The 16,993-nt window shown below is 47.8% G+C and overlaps 1 protein-coding gene across 8 annotated transcripts in view; it reads right to left on the reverse strand.

Moving 5' to 3' along the window:
• Positions 1 to 16,993, reverse strand: part of SRCIN1 (SRC kinase signaling inhibitor 1) — a 321,558-nt gene that overhangs the window by 97,071 nt on the left and 207,494 nt on the right. The gene's annotated exons all lie outside the window — the stretch shown is intronic.

Here is a 16,993-nt window from a genome sequence, read left to right on the forward strand (position 1 = left end):
TTTTTGGAAATATAAATTATTTCACATTAAAATAATTTAAATATATTAAAAATCAAATAAAGGTCTGAGCTGGGTTCAGCCCTGTGCCCATTAGGGTTGCCAGCCTCCAGGTGGTAGTAATCACTACGTCCGCTCTTTGCTGCCTAAATTATTGCATTTGCACTTTATGGACTCATAAGAACTGAGCAACTGTGCCTGATATTTATTCATTTGTAACGCTTTGCGTTTTCACATTGGGTCTTTTTAAGACTATTTGTACATAATTATTGTGGTGTTCTGCTCAACTTGGGTTGTGCTTATTAGAACTATTCATAATATATATTTTCTAATAGCAATAACATTGTTGTTATCATCTTTTTTGCACAACATTTACTGGTGCTTTTGCTTTGAATTGCTATAGCCTCCAGGTGGTGGCTGGAGATCTCCTGGGATTGTAGCTGATCTCCAGGCGACAGAGATCAGTTCCCCTGGAGAAAATGGACACTTTGGAAGGTGGACTCCATTGAAGTCCCTCCCCTCCCCAAACCTTGCTCTCCTCAGGCTCCATCCCCCAAAATCTCCAGGTATTTCCAAACCTGGAGCTGGCAACCCTAGCACTCACCCCTCTTCAGGAAACTGAGAAGTCTATGCCCTTGCTGTGGGGTGGTCTGTGTAAACCGGAAACAAAGGGCTGCAGAGGAGGGAAGAAAGCTTTTAGGACATAGCAAAGGAGGGAGGGAACCTGACACAATTAAGCAATTCTCAGCTCCTCTCCAACAATCCCTTTATTGTGCCTGCTGAGAAACAACTTCATTATATCTGCCTGGTTAGATAAGACAGCTTTTCTGATCCGGACTCCCCGTGTGCCTGCCTCCCCTTCCCACCCCCACATCTCTGCACCGCTGTATCAGCTGATGTTGCGCCTGCCAACTCCGCTGTGCCTTGAATATTTTGTTGCAGGAGGCATCAAAATCTGCCCGAGAGAAGGAAGACGGAAGGGACTGCATGAGGCAGTCAAGCAGCGGATTCTTGCAGAGGCAAAGAAGCTCCGTTCCCCAAGGTCCACCCATTCTCCTGCTTGTGCCTGCAAAGCTTAAAGCCCTGTTCACAAGTTACAGTAAACAGGTGTACATGCAGCATGCATGTGTACACATCTGTTAGTAAGAAAGAGCCCACACACATTCACTTTACAAATGAAACCAGGGACCGGTACCTGCATAAACGTGCGGATTCCATCATACAGCCAAATACACATGCACTGAACCTAACATGAGAATTACTCATTGCACACATAAAGAAAAATCAAGTGAGAGCCATCGTGGTGTAGTCGATAAGAGCGGCGGACTCTAATCTGGAGAACTGGTTTTGATTCCCCACTCCTCCACATGAAACCTGCTGGGTGACCCTGGGCCAGTCACAGTTCTCTCAGAGAACTGCCTCGCGGAGGCAGGGAAATAGCAAACCACCTCCGAACGTCTCTTGCCTTGAACACCCTATGGGGGTCACCATAAGTCAGCCGTGACTCGACAGCGTGCATGTGCACGCACACATACACTGCGCAAAGATTGTATGTGCCTTCATTTGTGAACAGGGGCTTAACTAGTGTTTTAAGAGCAGCAAGGCAGCCAGAAATGCAACATGTGATTTTATTTAATTGCAGTTTGTTGTATTCTTATAGATAATCAACAGGTGGTGTTTTTTTCTGGCGTGAAGGTATTAAAGGCACAGCAGCTGTGTGTCATAAGAAAAAAATGCCAGTGGAGGCATTGGCTCCCCACAACACATACAACTGGGCTCTGTGAAATTCTCATCTCCCATCCCTCTGTCAACAGCATTTGCTAACAAACAAACAAACCCAGAGAATCCACGTAGTCAAATAAAGTAACCATCAAGTAAAGTGGTTTTCTTCTCAATTTCACTTTAACGTTGATCCAAGAGATGTCCCTAGCTAATTTCCATCCTGTTGCATAGAATTAAAATGCAAATTGGAATCTACACCAGCATCCCTGGGGATGTGCAAACTGATGCCGGAATTGTTCGTAGTTGGAAGGCAACCGGCAGGAAGGAAACAGATCTGATGCCTTTTGGCAGGGGTAGACACTCAGGGAACTAAATTTCGACCCAGAGTTGGCACGCTCCGATTCCTGACCCACAAAAGAACCACCCTCTCTAGCTGGCAACACCTCTGCTACTAGAAAGGGAGGCTCCACTTCCTCAAACAGCTCTGGGCCGAAGAGCTCCTCACTTAACCATACTCCCTTTTGCTGTATTTCCCCTCTATTCAATTTTCCTTCGCACTCCCTGGATAGAGGTTTAACACCCCCACGCAGCTAAAGAAGACCACCCCGACTTGCAAATTCCTCACATTCAAACACAAAACTTTCAGTAACTGCCTTTGGAAAATCCAAAACCAGAGAGACAAGACCTTTTGCTTGGAGCAGTTAGCTGGATGCAAACTTTCTGTTTGCACAGAACCCTTCTGCAGACAAAGCATCATGAATTCCAGAAACATGTTCTCTCTCGTGGGTTTATTCTAAATGGCCAGCTGACAAACAGTTCTGTGCCATTAGAAAGCTTCCATCCATCGTTTTTAAAAGCCCAAATACACAAATATATCACCTGGCTTGCTGTGAACATGGCAACAAACATTTTTACATCCTTTCCACATAAGAGCAATGCACGTTAAGTCAGCCATCCTGTCCCAGACTTGGTAAAAGAAACATAATTTTATATCATTTCAGAGAGTGACTATATTGTAAGGCTTTCCAGCATGCCAAGAGCAGATATGCAGTCTCCAAAGGTTTACAAAATCTGCAATGAACACTCCCCATAACTAGGGCTGCCAACCTCCAGGTGATGGCTGGAGAGCTCCTGCTATAACATCTGATCTCCAGGTGACAGAGATCAGTTCACCTGGAGAAAATGGCCACTTCAGAAGGTGGACTCTATGGCATTATACCCCACTGAAGTCCCTCCCCGCCCCAAATCCTGCCTTCCTCAGGCTCTACCCCCAAGGTATACACTCCAGGTATTTCCGAACCCGGAGCTGGCAACCCTACCCATAACCCATACCACTGCTCTAACACATTCCCATCTCCTCCAACGTTGACCTTAGAAACGTCTCCCGGAAACCTGATAATCATGACCAAATTAAGCTTTGTTAGCAAGGAAAGCCTCTGACCCGGCATCTGAAGGATGTACGGCCTGGCTCGTCCTGTACCGAAGGACAAGTGTCACCCGACAGGGCTCCTGAGCTTCTCTACAGAGGCAAGGTCCTTCGGAAAAACCACCGCCAAGAGGGATCTGGTCACAGCAAAGCCTTCAGCTGCTGCCCCGGGCTTCCCAGACACCCCCCCCCCTTCACAGCCAGCTCCGTCACATTTTGCTAAGATAATAGACTGGAATGCGATCAAGGCAGCTGGAGGGCTGGCAGGGAAACCACCTCCTGCGAGGATGGATAATGTCCCTTTGAAGAAGGTGCCAAGAAGTTAATCTGCACTGTTCTACTGGATACCTCCCAGAGAACTTTGCTGGTGGGATGACTGCTGTATCTCCCTAGGACCTCGAGAATCCAAGGCTGGAGCAGAGGCAGCCAAAGCAAAGCTGACCCTCCGGCTGTAACACAGGGTCAGTGGTCCTTTGGCAAACGGGAGTGGGAGGGGAACCCTTGGCTATGGGACTCTGATCTGGATTAACCCAATGTAATCCTCCTTGAAAGACTGCCTCTAACTAAATGGTTACCAATTGGTAACCCCTGGGCAAAATTTGCTCCCCCTGTTCTAATGGAAAGGCTGGCAATGGGATTTGCCATTTGCTAGATAGCGTAGCCAGGTCCCTCTTCGCCACCGGCGGGAGATTTTTGGGGCAGAGCCTGAGGAGGGCGGGGTTTGGGGAGGGGAGGGACTTCAATGCCATAGAGTTCAATTGCCAAAGCGGCCATTTTTCTCCAGGGGAACTGATCTCTATCGGCTGGAGATCAGTTGAATTAGCAGGAGATCTCCTGCTACTACCTGGCAGTTGGCAACCCTATTGCTAGAGGAGGCTTAACGATAGTTTGGATGCAGGCGAGAATTGGTTTTGGTTTGGCTGGATGGAAATTTGCTCCGACAGTTGGACTTAAACAGACGGTATCCAACTGAAATCCACTCACTTGTGTAGAAGAAGGAAGTGCAAATGGAGGAGGGACTCGCTGGAACGTATTTAGCAGGTCCTTGCAAATATACAAACACTATTTCATGTGCTGTGAAAACAGTGGCACATGGCAAAATAATATCAAACCATTGCATACAGGGTTGCCAATTTCCAGCAGGGCCTGGAGACTCCCTAGAATCACAACTGATCTCCAGATTACAACTATCGGTTCCTATGGAGGAAATGGCAGCTTTCCATGGGTGTACTCTATGGTAGTATACCCTGCGAAAGACCCCTCCCCAAACCCTGCCCCCCTCAGGCTCCCCCCTTAAATCTCCACGAATTTCCCAGCCCAGAGCTGGCAACCCTAATTGCATATTTGCCTTAACTGGTGATAAGGCAGAAGAAGAAGTTGCAAACCTTTAAGATAACAAAGATTATCATCTGTGGCCCCAGTGCAGATATCACATCACAACATTTACTAGGCAGACTATGTTTACAGGGTGGTTTGCCATTGCCTTCCCCAGTCGTCTACACTTTACCCCCAGCAAGCTGGGTACTCATTTTACCATCCTCACAAGGATGGAAGGCTGAGTCAACCTTGAGCCGGCTACCTGAAACTGACTTCTGTCGGGCTCAAACTCTGGTCGTGAGCAGAGCTTTGACTGAGGTACTGCAGCTTACCCGTCTGCACCACGGGGCTCCTATCAAGGCAGTAAGCACACAGCATTCCTAGCTCGGAAACCATTCTCTTTTGTAACTCCAGTTGGAAGGCTCCCACTTCCAACTGGAGGCCGGTCCACAGACTCATTTCTAACCAATTCCTTCTCATCAATACAGGAAACGGCGAATCCAACCATACGGCATCATATGTTATATCTCGTTTGGCAAAATTAGTACCACTTTGTACAAGCACTTTGTATACCTCTATAACCAAGGCTGCATGTATTTCTTACACAGTCACAAAGATTGGTACAAAGCACAACAATTCAGCATCCAGAGCATCTCCGTTTTTCTTGTGATTTTAAGGGTTTTTTTTTTAAAGCAAGTCTCTATTCCTAATGGCTGTGCAGACAGGTCTGATAGTGCATTGACCTATCCCTAGCGATACTGCAAGGCCTGTCCAGTCCAGACGTTTTAGCTTTCCTGGAAGGTCTGTGCAGATGTAATTGGAGACCAAATTATAGCGCCTCAGGAAATGTGATCATAGTGGAGTCACCGTTTACAATCACTCAGATGCCTAGTAGGAGCTACAAATTAAGCTCTTGCCCCAGCAACTGGGGAACATCCTTAAAAAATGGGTGTGCCGGTATTGTGCTGGTTGGACAGCATCAGCCTGAGACATGCCATCAGTTTATCTCCCACCTACACCACAATTAAAGGACAGAGCTCCAACACGGCTATTCTAGTAACTAGCTGACACAGGAGACATATAAAATAATATGGCAATGTATGCAGATTTTCATCTTTGTACTGGTTACAGAAGCTCTTTTTTCTAAGTATAAAGTCTGTTTTTTTTTGGGAGAACACACCCTGTGTATCATTCGCACTCCACCTATGCATTTGCAAATAAACATTATTTTTTCATGCAGATGTCTTCCTTTCTTCTGAGTGAAATATTTCGCTATTTGGTCTTTTGAGCAGTGAAAGAGTGTTCATTCACGTTTGAGTAGATTTCAGCTCAAGGGGCCCTCAATCATTTTGATCCTGCAGGCATATTTGGAACTCTGATGTGGCATGGTGGGCGCAGCAACAAAATGGCCGCCACAAAATGGCTGCTGCAAGGGGCGGAGCCAGCCACAAAATCATCGCTTATAGCTTAACCTCAGTAACACAGTGCAGATCCTTGTGCAGCTGCTGCCAAAGCAACAATGAAAGAAATCTGCATAGCCAACCAAATCTCCAAGAGTCAACCAGAAGCCTTGCTGGGCAAAAGCCATACCTGGCCTTACCCACTTCCTAAAAACACTTGGCGGGTGCCAGAAAAGGTGTTGGCGGGGTGCCATGGCACCCATGGGCTCCTCATTCGGGACCTTTTTTTTTAAAGTTTAACAGCAACCATTATGGATCCTCCCATACCTGGGAAATTTTTCATGCCAATCCCACAGCTCTCGTGCTGTTCTACAAACTCTACCCATCAAGCCACAAGCTGGGACTGAGACACATATCAGTTTCATACTGTTAGGAGAGGATGTGGGAGGAGGAATCTCTGCGGCATAAAATTTTATCAAAGTGGAATTCTTTCCCTAGTGAATTATTTGGGCAACTGCTTTCTTTGAAGTAATCTAATGTAGCAAGTGCAACGCCCCCCCAAAAGAAAAAGAAAAAACCTAATTAGCAGCTGAAGTGAGCCCCTGAACCATCTGGGAGATGCAAAACGAATAAGCCTCCTGATCATTACATATCTCCCCCAAGAGCTTCTCATGCTGGAGGTAGTCAATAATCCAGTCCATTTGTACCTGTTCCAATTCCATAGTGTCAATTTAGGCTTCTGCAACTTCTTCCTTCAACTACCTGCTGATGGTTTGTATGGGGAGGGGGTATTTTTCATTTAACTAGATAATTAGGGTTGCCAACCTCCAGGTAGTAGCTGGAGATCTCCTACTATTATAACTGATCTCCAGCTGATAGAGATCAGTTCCCCTGGAGAAAATGGCCACTTTGGCAATTGGACTATAGCATTGAAGTCCCTCCCCAAACCCCGGCCTCCTCTGGCTCCCAAAAAACTTCTGCCAGTGGTGAAGAGGGACCTGGCAACCCTAAAGACAATACATGTGATAACATGTTGGGTTGGGGTCATTTTTACAAGCTGAAACAGCCACAAGGGGCACCTATTTGCCCTGATGTGGGACTCCACGTGCAGGGACTCCAGCATGTGCAGTGCCTCAGCAGGGGAAACGAGCCCCTCCCCAAGCCATTAAGGTTTGGGAAAATGGCACTGAATCCCCTCCTCCTTCTACATTGTGCTCCTGAGCAAATATGGGCTCCAGAGCGCTTGGGAATGTTAGTTCCCTCAACTCTCGTGTGACTACAATTCAGGTTTGGGGGGGGGGGTCCCCAATCCAACATGTGCTGCAAGCATCATCTAGTATGACCCTCAGACACTACAGTCATGCATGTGTGTGTGTGTGTGTGTGTGTGTGTAAGTGCTGTCAAGTTGCTTCCGATTTACGGCCACCCTATGTATTATTGACTTCCAAAACGTCCTATTGTTAACAGCCTTTCTTGGGTTTTGCAAAATAGATTGAATACCAGACGTTTACCCACGACACCTACTGGGAGTGTGCATTACCCACAATCCCCTACTATTACAACTGATCTCCGATAGAGATCAGTTCACCTGGAGAAAATGGGAGTGTGCATTACCCACAATCCTCCAGATATGCGCTGTCGTCATGCTGTGTGAACAGGAACTGTATTGACCATATGCGTACTGTTTTGGTACATGAAACCTGACTGCTAGATTTTTCAGGATTTGTATTTATGTGTATAAAGGCTGCAAAGGTAAAGGGTCATTACTGACCCATGGGGTGATATCACATCACAACATTTACTAGGCAGCCAATGTTTACAGGGTGGTTTGCCATTGCCTTCCCCAGTTGTCTATACTTTACCCCCAGCAAGCCGGGTACTCATTTTACCAGCGTCGTAAGGATGAAAGGCTGAGTCAACCTCGAGCAGGCTACCTGAAACCGACTCTTGTAGGGATCGAACTCTGGTCGTGAACAGAGTTTTGACTGCCACTCTGTGCCACAGGGCTGCTCTCAAGGCTGTAAGCACACAGTAAATACACAAATCAGCCCTGTTTGTTCCACCACGATTATCATGCTTATTGGGAGAGCATATAGAGCTGCAGAGCTTCACAGTCTGTTAAAGGCACTCTCACAAGTAAAGCTTACAGCCTATCCAAATCACACAGTCACAAAGTGATATGAAAGTCTGGCGTGTTAAGATTTTTTCTAAATACACAATCAAGGGGTGATTGTTCCCCCCCCGCCGCCGCCCTCTTTTTTGGACCCAAAACAGCTTACATCATTCTCCTCTTTTCTGTGTTATCCTGTTCTCTTGCTTGCCACAAAGAGCTTTGGCACAGGGGTAGAGCATTTGCTTTGCATGCAGAAAAACCCTGGCTTAATCCCCAGTATCTCCAAGTAAAAGGACCAGGTAGCAAGTGATATGAACAACTTCTGCCTAAGAGCCGCTGCCAGTCAGAGTAGACAAATCTGACCTTGATCGACCAAGTGGTCTGACAGTATGAGCCATGCTCACGCAAACCGTACTAAAGAGAAACAGATGGATGTTGGCCAGTGTTTATGAATCCTCCACCCCCACCCCTAACTCCTGGATGGAAAAATACCCTGGAGCAGTAAATTGATAAAATTGACTCAGTTAGTCCCCAAATGCAATGTAAACCATTGATTTGTATCTTACCCTCCACCCCGATTTCCACCCTGGACCCACCCTCTGTCTCAGCCAGCTTGGTCTGGGGGTGAGATAGGGTCTCCACAGTGAATCATTTCAAAACCTGTGTGTCAGTTAGGGTAACAACTAATCCATTGGTTGTTTAAAATGCTCACCATTTTGTCAGGATTATCCTGATTAACCCAGAATTAATCCCGATCTCGACGTTAACAGGATTAATGTTAAAGTCGGATTAGTAAGTAAATTGCACCCCTTGGCTAACGTGCATGAGGAAAAAGCGGGGAGGGGGAAGGCGGGAGGAGGTGTGCCTGGAAGATGCACGTTGGGACCACTCAGTATGGGAATAAACTGATGAAACTGAGAGAATCATGCTCCCCTTGAAGTACAGTCACCTTTGACTTTGCCTGGCTACAGTCACTTGTCTGTGTGTGATTTTGCCATCAAGTCACAGCTGACTTATGGCGACCCCGTAGGGTTTTCAAGGCAAGAGACATTCGGAGGTGGTTTGCCATTGCCTGCCTCCGCGTGGGCTGAGAGAGCTCTGAGAGAACTGTGTCTGGCCCAATGGGGTCACCCAGCAGGCCTCATGTGAAGGAGTGGGGAATCGAACCCGGTTCTCCAGATTAGAGTCTGCTGCTCTTAACCACTACACCACGATGCCTCTCACTTGATTTTTTCTTTATATGTGCTTTGAGTAATTCTCATGTTAGATTCAGTGCATTTATATTTGGCTGTGTGATGGAATCCACACGTTTATCCAGGTAGTGGTCCTTGGTTTGTAAAGGGAATGTGCGTCGGCTATTTCTTACGAACAGATGTATCTTTAACTTTGCCTGGCTACAGTCACTTGTGTGTGTGTGATTTTCCCATCAAGTCACTTATGACTTATGGCGACCCTGTAGGGTTTTCAAGGCAAGAGATGTTCGGAGGTGGTTTGCCATTGCCTGTCTCGGCATGGACTCAGAGAGTTCTGAGAGAACTGTGTCTGGCCAATGTGGAGGAGTGGGGAATCGAACCAGGTTCTCCAGATTAGAGTCCACCTGCTCTTAACCACTACACCACACTGGCTCTCGCATCACTTACACACGTGTTATTTGGCCCAGCTTGGATGCTATTTGGAAGAAGATTTTTCCTCCCCCACAGCATTGTGGTGCTTCCATGCATCATCTGGGTTTTCCTTGATTTTTCTGCGATCTTTCCAACACCTGTTTTGTTGTGATGTTTAGGACACATCGCAGCAAATGTGGATTGCTTGTTGTGTGGGCAGGAAAGTCCAGATCTTCCCTGTCCCACCTACACAGCAGCCGTTTTTCTTTCCCCAGTCCCGACAACAGCCATTCACCCGGGTGCCATGGGGAAGAGCCTTCTGAGATTTTAAAAAATTGATCATTGACATATAGATATAATGGTATAATGGTAAGTCACTACACCACCAGTTAAGAGCAGTGGTTTGGAGCAGTGGACTCTGGCCTGGAGAACCAGGTTTGATTCCCCACTCCTCCACATGAGTGGCGGAGGCTAATCTGGTGAACTGGATTTGTTTCCCCACTCCTACACACGAAGCCAGCTGGGTGACCTTGGGCTAGTCACAGCTCTCTCAGCCCCACCTACCTCACAGGGTGTCTGTTGTGGGGAGGGGAAGGGAAGGCGACTGTAAGCCGGTTTGATTCTCCCTTAAGTGGGAGAGAAAGTTGGCATATAAAAACCAACTCTTCTTAAAAAAAAAAAAACCTGGAAAAAGCCGCACCTGGTGTCGTGTGTAGAATGTGCTTGTGGAGCGGATGCCGCAGGAACCGGGACAAGGAAAATGAAGGGAAATCTGCCATCTGGAAACCACATGGCTGCTATGCTGTATCGGCAGCCACAGTGACAACTGGGCCTTCCGCGGGAAAGTGTCGCCGTGCAGCAAAGTTCAAATTTATGCATAGTGCAACCTCAGTCAGGTGCCTGGAGCTGTACAGAAGTACCTGGATAGATTATACCGCCATTCTCCTGTGGTTAATACTCCTTTCTCCCCTCAAAGACATCTCAGTCTCTTGGTTTCGTCACACGTTTCAAAGAGCGGATAAGAGCTGCTTCACTCACAAGAGTGAACAGAGAGAGACAGACTCCTTTCCCCTCTTTCTTGCTCTCATAATGCTAGAACTCAGGGTCACCCAATGAGATTAACTGGCGGCGCATTCAGGACTGACAAAAGGAAGGACTTCTTCACGCAAGTCCAAGTGAGCATACAGAATTCATTGGCACAAGAGGGAGCGATGCCTTTTGGGTGACGCTTTAAAAAGGAGGAGGCAAATTTGTGGTCTGTTCGCGGATTTTAAGCCAAGCAGTGCATGAAACCTTTACGTTGAATGGTAGCATGCAGGTGTTTTTTTAAGAGGGCTCGCGGTCACTTGAGAGAGGCGGCGCTTCTTATTGTAAAACGCATCCATGGTTTCTTTTGTCTCGCTGTGAAACAGGTTTTCCGGGGCTTCACAGCAATTAAAACACCCGACAGACCTGTTCCCCTTGAGGTCAGAGCGGGATAAGAGTGTACATGCTATGGTGGCATCCGCACAATGAGGATTCTCAGGGCCAGACGAGATGGGACGGTCTCCTCATGGCTGCCATGGCGACGCCGTCACTATTTTAAGGCGATCCTATAAGGCTGCGAGGCGCTGGGCCCACAGAGTGGAGGGCTGAGGCAGGCTGAGGCGCTCTCGTCCCCACCTCACCCCATGCCTTATCATGTGCCAAAATGGCCGCACCTCCCCTACGGCTGTTTCAGCATTTGACAAGGCGCAGAGGGAGGATGACTAGAGTTCCTCACTGTGGACCCGATCAGGAAACCATCATGTCTAGTTTGGCCATCCATCCGTGGTGTCCCTGTGGTGGCCACGGGCACACTCTCGCTTCTAGTTTGGTCAAGGCCTTCTAGTCAGTCAAGGCAGATTGACCGTTAAGGCCATGTCATGAGTCAGCCTGCAGAGACCTCCTCTGACGAAGAGGAAGTAGAAGCCAGAACTGAGGGACATCCTCAGGCAGAAGTCCCACAGGAACAACCACAGGGCCTGCAGCCTGCCAGAGTAGAGGATCAGCCAAAGTCAGGAGATGTCTCGCCATGCCTGCAGCCTGCCAGCTCAAGGACTCCAGTTGGACCTGACACCTTGCAACATGCAGTGTCTCCAGAGGCCTCGCCAAGGCTACTGGAGCAGAGAAGAAAACAGGTCTGCCTGGCAATGCAGCAGAGACGGCAGAGTGCTAGACTGAAGGCTTTACAGAGGAATCTCCCCAGTAGCAGTGATGAGGAAGAGCAGGGCTGAAGCACCACCTGTGAACTCAGCCTCAACAGCATCAGCTGGCTCTGCTACAGCAGCAGGGGAAGGGATTTAAGCCATCAGTTAGGCTTGACTGTTGTGCAAGCAACTTGTCACCAACCTCCTGGTGTACTGGCCTTGTTTCCCTGCTATCCTTTGGATTCCTGGTATCCTGACTTCGTGGACTGGCTCTGACTAACGCCTTGGACTTCCCTTGCCTGTATTGATATCTCGGACTCTGCCTTCACTTTGAATGACCTTGGACTGTTCCCCAGACTACGCTTACAGCTTACAGCCCTCGCCCCTCGCCTGCACCACGACAGGCCATCCCAAAGGCCGCGATGGGCTGATGGCCTGGTGGGGCCGTCCCTCCCGCCAGGGACACCCTAGCCCTAAGTGAGTCAAGACTTGCCTCATATAAGGCAGCCGTGTGAGGCATGCAGGAGCTACCACCAGGACCTGGGTAGCCTAGACTAGATCAATCTCGTCCGATCTCAGAAGCTAAGCAGGGTTGGTCTTGGTTAGTATTTGGTTGGGAGACAGCGAGGTGGGCTCGATAGATCATCGATCTGATCCAGCGTGGGCAGTTTTTACGTTCTCGCTATGTAGTTATAAACACCCTGCATGCACTGATCTGTCAAGATTGTACATGTGACTTTTCTGGAACATGTTGGGAACCCCTTTCCAGTTGTGCCATGCGCATGAACCAATGGAGCACGTAGGACAGCTGCACACAGTTTCCACACAAGACACTGTAACCTTTTTCCCTCATGTGTGGAAAATATCATGTGTGAAGCAGCCTTCAAAGACTGCTGGGAATGAGTTGGCGTCCCTTTTCAAGGTTACGTGGGAAATCCTTGGCTTCACTTTTTTTCTGGGTGGATATGTCTGTAAAATACCTGTATTGACTTACAGCCTGCTTTTATGCTTTTGACCGTTTATGCTGCTAGTTTTATGTCCTGTTGGTTTTTAACACATACACCAGGATCGTTTTACTGCTGAGAGACAAGTTTGCTGAATGGTTTTTGAATTGTTTTATTTATACGCCGGAGTGAAATCTGCAACTTTCCATTGTCATATTCTCCTTTTGCTAGCAGCCACAAGCAGATATCTGGAGAGGTGGAGTATAAATGACCAATATAAATAATACAGGCACCACATCCAGTGTTATGGAAGTTCTTGCCCATAAAATCAGGTGTAAAGGGGCTGCTTAGCAGGGAGAGAACTTTGCACATGCTCTGAAACACCCTTTTCTTATTTAAGGCTGAGCCACAGCACCGATAACAGGTCACAACGCCAAAGCTTGGCTTGGATTAAGCCCTGGCCACCGGGCTAAGAGCCAGCATGGTGTAGTGGCTAAGAGCAGTGGTTTGGATCGATGGACTTTAATCTGGAGAACCGGGTTTGATTCCCCACTCCTCCACACAAGCAGTGGAGGCAAATCTGGTGAACCAGGTTGGTTTCCTCACTCTTACACATGAAGCCAGCTAGGTGACAAGGGTTGCCAGGTCTCTCTTAGTCCCCGGCAGGAGGTTTTTGGGGTGGAGCCCGAGGAGGGAGGGGAGGGACTTCAATGCCATAGGGTCCAATTGGCAAAGCGGCCATTTTCTCCAGGTGAACTGATCTCTATCAGCTGGAGATCTGTTGTAATAGCAGGAGATCTCCAGCTAGAACCTGGAGGTTGGCAACCCTATGGGTGACCTTGGGCTAGTCACAGCTCTCTCAGCCCCACCTACCTCTAAGGTTGCCAACCTCCAGGTACTCGCTGGAAATCTCCTGCTACTACAACTGATCTTCAGCCGACAGAGATCAGCTCATCTGGAGAAAATGGCCGCTTTGGCCATCGGACTCTATGGCACTGAAGTCCCTCTCCTCCCAAACCCTGCCCTCCTCATGCTCCACCCCAAAAATCTCCCGCTGGTGGTGAAGGGGGACCTGGCAGCCCTGCCTACCTCACAGGGTGTCTGTTGTGGGGCGGGGAAGGGAAGGTGATTGTAGGCCAGTTTGATTCTCCCTTAAGTGGTAGAGAAAGTCAGCATATAAAAACCAACCCTCCTTCTTCTTCTGAGCAAAATGTTACTTTCTGTGTCTCCACTTGGAGGGAAATTCCACAACCGCGGCCACTGCGGCAGTACAGGAGGCACAGATGCTGTTCAAAGCTGCCCGGCAAGCCTGGCCTGGGATTGCTGGCGGTCTTCTGGCAGAGTATTAGAGGCACTAAGCTTGCCTGATATTTGCCTGACTCATCAGAGCAAACATCTCTGACGCAGACGGCGCCCATTCGGCAAACTCCCCAGCCTGCCAGAGGGCTGCAAACAAACAGAACCGCAAGGGTGAAAAAGAAACGGCCTCCGATGAGCCCTGGGCCTGCTCATGCTTCACACCCACCCTTCAGGGCAGAAACACTATCGAGGAAGGGACCGAATAAACAAACACAGAAAATGTACCCAGCTGGGCCCCACCCAAGATATGTTGGTATTTGAGATGAGAAATCCAAACGGCATCTCCCTTTTCACTTTTTGATGTCCATTGTTCCCATTTTAATCCCTCTGCTCCTTTAAGGAAATCAAGGAACATGGTTCTCCTGCGTTTCCTGGATTTTATCCTCACAACAACCTTGTGAGGTAGGTACACCTAAAAGACTGGCCCAATGAGCTTCGCGGCTGCACGCAGACTGGTCCAGGTAGGGGTGCCAACCTCGGTGGAATTAAAAGCATCTACAGGCTTAGAGAAGCAGGAAGGAAATGCGCACCTACCCAGGGTCGCGTCTAAGCCATCTCCCACCAGGACTGGAGTCTGTTCTCTGTCACACCCCACCAGGAGTGGAGTCTGTTTTCTGTCACACCCCACCAGGAGTGGAATTATTGACTGCACCTGAAAGTTTCTTCCCGGCTGTTCTCCCCGTTGCTCTTAGGAATACCGGAGTATTCTTTCCCATAGCAGGACATTTCTTGTCTCTGATTTGGACTTTGTGTTCTGGGGAGGGTGCTTTTTCTTATTGTTTGTATGCTGGTAGATTTTTTTTAAAAAAACAATATGAGTTATTTGAGTAAGTATTATTAAGCAAATGTTTGAAACTATATGATTTATGGTGCTTTTGAATGAAGTGAGTAATAATACATTATTTAGTTAAGAGCCTCAGTGTTGTATGTTTGCTTGAACCTCCGGGTACTAGCTGGAGATCTCCTGCTATTACAACTGATCCCCAGCCGATAGAGATCAGTTCACCTGGAGAAAAAGGCCAATTGGACTCTATGGCACTGAAGTCCCTCCCCAAACCCTGCCCACCTTAGGCTCCACCCCAAAAACCTCCCGCTGGTGGCAAAGAGGGACGGCAACCCTATAGATCTCTAGTCTGACACTCTAACGATTACATCACACTGGCACGATACACTTCAGGGTTCTCTTATGCCAACCTCACTGAAATGCCATGTTTTAATAAAGATGCTTATAATTTAAGCATTTTCAAAGAATGGGCAGAACACGTTTCCTCAACACAGTGTAATATAAGCCAACTTTTCCCCCACCACTTATTCAAAATGTCATAAGATCTTAGCCCTGAAACTGGTTTTGAACACCAGCGCTCAGGCATGAGTAAAGAAGAGTGCCTCTGAGAGATGTACAGAATGCATTGCACTCAACGTTGGATAACTACAGCCTGGAAACAAACTTCCAAGGTTATAGAAAGAGGTAGGAAGTCAATAGCTAGACATTCAGCAGCTAACTGTAACCAAGACCACGAGTAAATCGAGCTGAAAAAACTCCTGGTTGCAAGAAAGAAAACTGTCAGGAAAAAGAATTAAAAACTCCCAGCCCTCTGAGCAAACCGTGGAGATGATGGGTCCAGTTTTTTAATAACAGCAGCAACAACAACAAAAGACTGCAGAGTGTCCCGCATCATCTTCCCTTCCTCTGGTTGCTTGGGCTGCAGTTGCTAGGTAACCAAAAGGCCACTGGGTACCAAATTGGACTGGATAACAGATTATGGAATTTACAATGGGTCAGAGGGTTCCTCTGACAACTGTGGTCGGAGGTGATGCGGTAGACAGTTAAGCTGGACTTAGTAAGGTGCTGAGGGGATTTATTTAGTTTTATTTTTATTTCTACCCTCTACCCCCGACTGAAGCCGAGCCCCGGGCGGCTAACAACACAAAACATAGCAGTTTCTTCAGTAATAAAACTATACATAGCAATCTATAATCATTAAAACAACAGTAATCGGTTCATAAGAACTAATCGATTCCAATAAATAAAACAAGTGGTGCACCATAGAGAGCAGAGCTAGAGAAGCACAGAACCACAATCAGCGCCCCCCCCCCCAGATAAGATCATAATAACATGGGGGGGACGGACAGCTCTGATTAAACTGTTGCTGTCCTCAATAATAGGCCTAGCAGCAGAAGAAGAAGAGTTGGTTTTTATATGCTAACTTTCTCTACCACTTAAGAGAGACTCAAACCTGCTTACAATCGCCTTCCCTTCCCCTTCCTACAACAGACACCCTGTGAGGTAGGTGAGGCTGAGAGAGCTCTAACAGAGCTGTAACTTGCCCAAGGTCACCCAGCTGGCTTCGTGTGGAGGAGTGGGGAAACCAATCCAGTTCACCAGATTAGCCTCCGCAGCTCATGTGGCGGAGTGGGGAAATCAAACCCAGTTCTCCAGATCAGAGTCCACTGCTCCAAACCATCGCTCTTAACCATTACACCACTCTGGCTCCCAGTAACTCTTAGTTCCACACTGCTACTATTCTGCAGTTCCATTCGGACTTCGGTTCTGCTCCAGTTGTCTTCTGGAGACCAAGGAGAGAGCTTCAGGAGATAGATCAGGGGTCCCCAACCTTTTCGAGCCTACACTAGTGGCCCCTCAGCTCGGCTATGTGCAGTAGGTAAGAGTAATCCACAGATTATTTACTCTGAATCAAGCCCCTCCTTTTGACCATCCACAATCTATTGCCCACCAACTCCTCTGGTTGCCCCCGAATTCTACTATCGTGGGAGAGGGATAAAAAGTTATCTCTGTCCTCTCTTTGCTCACCTATGCATCGTTTCCTAAACCTCTGTCATGTTCACCCTTTGCCATCTTTTCCGTGCCCTAAAAATGCTCAAACTCCACAGCCTCTCTCTCAAGGAAAATACTCCAGTCTCTTAACCATGTGGGTTGCCCTC

Source organism: Euleptes europaea, chromosome 18 (assembly GCF_029931775.1).
Source record: "Euleptes europaea isolate rEulEur1 chromosome 18, rEulEur1.hap1, whole genome shotgun sequence".
Classification (NCBI taxonomy): Eukaryota; Metazoa; Chordata; class Lepidosauria; order Squamata; family Sphaerodactylidae; genus Euleptes; species Euleptes europaea.